Raw genomic sequence first — 6,138 nt, forward strand, 5'->3', positions numbered from 1 at the left:
CATAATATCATATTAGTCCCACAATAACATGTCTTTCTATAATAACCACATATAGTTCTAGAATTTAAACAACTATAAGAAAATGGTTCCACCATAAGTTTTTAAATCATTACAAATTAAAACTAAAAACCAACAAATAAAAGTAATAAAAAAAAAAGATACTATGCGGGTTTAGATTTGAGTTTAGGTTTTATATGGAATAAGAGAAGATATTATGCGGGAAGGTGTATAGTATAAATATAGGCTATTTGTATACAGTTTGAATCGGTTCCAATCCAGAACCGTAGGGTTCAATCCGGAACCAATCCATGGATTACGAATTTTTAATTTTTTAATCCAAAACTGAACCATAAATTTAAAAAACCAATCCAAACCTATTAGATTAGACTGAACTGGATCAAATTACGAATTTCACGTATTTCTTGCTTAGCCCTAGAAAGAGGGAAAGGAGAGAGAGTAGAAAAAGTGCATGGCATGAGGCATAAAGTGATATCATGTCCTCAACCTTTACCTTTCTTTTATGAGTAAATTATATTGACACTATCTTATCTGAAATTTGATTTAAGTATATTTTATTTTTTTGACGTTTTAAAAATTATATTTTTATTTTTATAATTAATAGTTTCATTTCACAAATATTTTTATTTATGTAAAAATGTACAACGCTTTATAAAAAAAATAGGAAAAATTACATTTAAAAAAAAGTAAAATAAAGAAAAAGAAAGGAAAAAAAAAATAGAGGAGGTAAAGCAAAGTAACAAAAGAGAGAGTGTATAAGTTCAATGTCTTCATTTCATCTAAATAATTATAATGACAAGAAATTAGTATAATTTTTCAAATATTTTCATCTAAATAATTACAATAATAAAAAATTAATATAATTTTTTAAATGTCAAAAATAATATATATTAAACTCCAACCTCAAAGGTGTAAATATAATTTACCTTTCTTTTATTTTATTTTTATGCATACACAAAGATTCAATATTTGTCTCACTTCCTCTATCTATCTATGCTCCCCACAGTCTAGTCACTTGTCTTTTTATAGTTCTGTTTTGTTTGATTTATTTGACCAAACAACCTCTAAATCCAAAGTGGATGCAAGATTTTAGTGGAATATTATAATAAATAAATAAATAAGATTTGAGACAAAAATTCTCACCCCTGTGGGTTGTGGGCCCATTTTCTATTTTTCATTTTCAAAACCATCATATCTATGTGGGCATACTTACTTGGGCATGCATACTTATATATAATAGATGTTCTTTTCAAAGCAATCTTTCTCCATGTTACAAATTTGTGATTTCACACATTAATTATTAAATACCTAGATAGATAGACTGCTTGACAATTTAGTGAGCCTAGTTGTCCATGTTTGTTTTATGGCACCAATTACTCTGTCAATTATTTTTTTCACCTCAAATTATTGGTTTAATTTCGATATTTATATATTTTAATTGAGTCAATAAATAATGTATTTTTATTAAAAAAAATCATAAATTAAAATATCTCAATTAATTCTTGTAGATAAAATCTTTAAAATTGTTTTAAAATGTCTAAAATAGTAAAAATGGACTAATAATTTAGAATAGAGAGTATATTTTGTAGTTATTAGATCTTAAACTCTTTGATACATTAAAAAATGATCTAAAGTTTTTTATCTCAAAATATTCTTAATTATTATATAATTGTAAATGTTTTAAAAAGAGTAAAACAGAAGTATTTAAATAAATTAATGAATTATTGGCCCATCCAACATGCATAGAATCTATAAAGATACCTTAACGCTATACAAACTATGGCTACTCATAGAACCCTATATGGATTTAATAGTTATGACAAAAGGGACAGACCAAATCCACTAATGAAAACTCATAATGCCTCCGCTTGGGAGGAAAAAAACTCGGGATTTTTTAGTTATTTTAGTATAAATAAATAGAGAAATAAATAAATAAAATTTTTAATTTAATAAAATAAAGTATCACATTTAATTCATAATTATTATATTTTTTCTCTGACAAAAGTCAAAAAATCAATCACAAACGAAATTTTTCAATCTCAGATTAAAATAGTCAAAAAATCAAAAAATTAAAAAACTAACCCACGTCCCAAACAAACCCAATGTAATATAGTATACTATTCTTCGTTGATATTATCATCCTTCTTAAAATTTTAATAATTTGAAAGAAAATAGTAGGATAAGAGAAGTTATATAGAATAGTCATAGGAATCTTAATACACTCAATGACAAAATATTTTTACATATTGGGTAAATTCTTAATCCTGATATTGGCATTTTTAATAGGTTGAACGGGATTAAAAATATCGAATTAAGAGATGAAATTATTAGAGTTTTAGTGTTAGATTAGATATGTAAGATAAATTACGTTTGTTTTTGCACTAATGTACTCATATTAATTAGTTGAAATTAAATTTAAGAAATTACATAAAAATAGTCATTATGTGACTTTATTATTTTTTATAAAATGAGGGTAAAAGGATCTTTAACCATTCAATCCCATAGGATTCAATTACTCTACTCTGTTCTTCTTTTTTTTCATTCAAACAAGATTTATGTAGGATTGCTAATCCAAAAGAATAGCATGTGGATTCACACCAAAGCTTTTGTTGGAGGGGGTGTTCTTATTTGATCAATCACATTCTCTAATCTCTTTATGTCAGGTTCATTTTTTCAGAAAAATAGACTAACATATATAAAGAGATCCTTAGTACTCTTAAAAGCATGCAAAGCCTAAGATTTTGCTTTCTTTTTTTTTTTTCTTTTTGTTCCTCTCTCTCAATGGCAATTTTTTAAACTTATCTTCCATTCTTTTGTGAGGAACTGCAGAGTCATATGGTCAGAGAGTAATAAGAGTTTTTGTACTCTCTCTCTCTGAGCTTCATGCAGTGTGAATGAGCTTTCCTTCCTTTCTTTAATTTTTGTCATTTTCTCAATGAAAAGAACAAGAGGAAATACCCTTTCAACATTTAAACATGGAACATTATATATGTATATATATATTAGAAAGTTATGCACATGTGATGCGTATACAGAAATAAAAAATAGTTGTAATTCTCTTCTAAGAAAAGAAAAAAAAAAATTGAATGTAGATGGAAGAAGTAGTTTTTTGAAGTATCAATATTTAAAATAAAATTTAATCAGTTATATAGAGGTAATTTAGACATGAAAAAATGATACTCACGATAAACAAATAAAAATAAATAATAATGATAAGATGCCCATAGTAATATGGGAATCCATGACATGTTAATGTTGTGGGAAAGATTATGGTACACACATATATTTTTATACTTTCTGAGTCATAACTAACAAAAACAAAAAAGGTCATAACCAAACACAAAAAAGTTATAACCAAAATCTTAAAATAATGTCATAGCTAAAGAAGAAAATTTGTCATAACTAAACAAGAAAATAGTGTGACTACGGATGCATATGGTATAAGAGTGTGCATGATAGAATTCTTCTAATGTTGTATTTAGATCTTGAATTTGTAAAAAAATAAGGAAGGAAAGAAAGAAAGAAAGGAAAATATTTGTTGAAAGATAAATTTATATATATAATTTTTTTATATAAATTTAAAATTCAAATACAAAACGATAAAGAAATGGCATGCCCCTTTTAATCCACCAAATATTGTCCCCAATGTCAAAAAGGGGGCTATTATATGGGACACATAAGTGGAAGGGGAAAATGATTTTATTTATGTAGAGTTAATTATCACCAATTGAGCCCTAGAGACAATTACCACATGCTAATGGGTCCACTAATGGGAGGACAATCATTGGATGCAAATCCAATAACATCAAACACTCAAATAAATTGTAAAATTGCAATCATATTTACTTATTTACTATTTATTTAGCTAGACAATGAAAGGGTTTGAGATTAGATAAGCACTAACTTGTAAACATTTATTTAGCTTGATAGATAGCATATCAATAATGCAATCAAATAACCACAATGCCTTTAAAGTTGGAATGTCTCTATTTTCCTTTATTTTAAAAATCAAATAATGTGAAATTCGATATGCATGTGTGTGCACATACAAATTCCATAAATTTCGCCCAAGTAATTATATCAAATAATGTTGTTTTATTATATTATATCACACAATCAATATACTTACATAAAGTTATTCATCTTGTGATTGGTTGTAGTTAGAATAAATTGGTTCTTTTATTTTTAGGGCAATTAACAAAAAGCAAAAACAAGTATGCAAATATTGTTATAAGAGAGGGTGAATAACACGAAAAAAGGGGACCCCTATCATATCAAAGATGTAGATGAGGGATATAGATGAGTGCAAAAGGACAATCCAATTGAGTCCTTTACCCCACCCATATATAGTGCAAAATAAATCAGTGACTTGTTTTGTGAACATAAAGAACAACTTATTGAATGATAGCCCACAATAAACAAGGCCCTTCATTTTGGACCCAACATTCCTGTTCACAAAATTGTTCACATCTTGCCCCAATATGATGAGAATTATGTCTGAAATATATACCTCCGTTTAAATGGTATTATTATTGCAAATTCTCTAAGCATGTGTCGGGAAAAATATTTAATAGTCTTGAAATATCAACTCAGCACATTGATATGGTATTTTTTGATTAATAAGAGCAGTAGTTATGAAATGTGTGGAGTTAACCTAACATCCTTAGTTGATTAAATGAGAGATAGGATTAGTTTTATTCATTGTTTTTAAAGTAACCTCATTGATCAAAAATACCACATGCACATACGGTGATTATATCTCAGACTACTGAATAATTTTCTTTGGAGTAGAAAGGAAAATCCCCTACTCCATGTGCCACAAACCTATGTAAAATGACATTTTTATCCCTTCTCACCAAAAGTTAGTTCGATTAATATTTCTAGCTTTCTAAATTTGGTGGAGGATGGTGTTTTTGGTGCCCGAACCAATGTTCATATCCATTTTTCAAAATTCCAGAGGCCACAATTCACTAATTAGACAGATATTGGGCAATAAGTAATCTTTGTGTCTTTGATTGCTTTTAAAGCTTATAACATTCATAGATTATTACCACTGCAGTAGCCCTTAATAATGCCACATGGCCTTAGCATTATAGTTATAGCTTGATAAAATATATATGATATAATTATACATGGAGAGTGAAGGAATCCCAAGAAAGAATATAGAGTTTGGCATGTTACTAAAGCAAGACAGAAGCACTACAAGAAGGTAACTTGTAGGCATACCTTCTTAGGGATTTACAAATATTCCAAACAAAACTTTAGGGTTGTTATTATTATTATAAATGTTTTGGAGAGTTGCATTATTCACTGTCATGCCTTGAAATCACAAAAATTAAAGGGGAAAAAAAGGGCTTTTTGTGCAGTTTTTATATAAAAAAACTGCATGAAAATCATCAGCATAAATGGCTTTCAAAGGTGAATGGATGGGGAAAAAGCAAAGATGGTCGTTGCTTTTCTTTTCTTTTCTTTTCTTTTCTTTTTTTTTTTTTCTTTTTTTTATGCTAAAGTGGAAAAGACCAATAAGTTGAGGTAGGAAACGATGTGTATATATGAAAGAGAAAAGAGTGTGTTTTGGAAAGATTTTAATTTTCTGAACTTTATTTCTTTTTGTATATGTCGTCGCATTGTCAGACTTGTTTAAGTCTCTCTTGTTAGATATCTCAACGAATAGAGGCTCTTATGATCATGCCACAGAGAATTGTTATGCATTTACCTTTTTTGGGGGCCAAGAAAAAGATGGGGCCCAGCCCTGTTGAATTCAGTGCTAAAAAATCATGGTTAGCCATTTCTCTACATTGATGTGTGCCTGAGGGCTCCAATGGGCCCAACTAGCACTATCTAGGCTGGGCTTTCCATTAGTTGATCTCTTTTGGTCTGCATTCAAATAGAGGTTGGACTCTGTCCAGATACTCTTCCTGTGCTAGAAAGGAGGGTCAAAATTAGGGCTGATTATTTCTGAATACATGTTCAAATTTTTTCATGGGAAACCAAACCATATAAAAAATAAAAAAAAATTTGCATTTTTGAGAAATGTCTTCATTCTCTTAGCCCAACAAAATAGAAGCAAAGAATTTAGCCCCTCTCCTTCCTTTTCTTTCTTTTCTTTTCTTTTCCCTT

This window comes from Camellia sinensis, chromosome 3 (genome assembly GCF_055761805.1).
Source record: "Camellia sinensis isolate YWXY chromosome 3, ASM5576180v1, whole genome shotgun sequence".
Taxonomy (NCBI): Eukaryota; Viridiplantae; Streptophyta; class Magnoliopsida; order Ericales; family Theaceae; genus Camellia; species Camellia sinensis.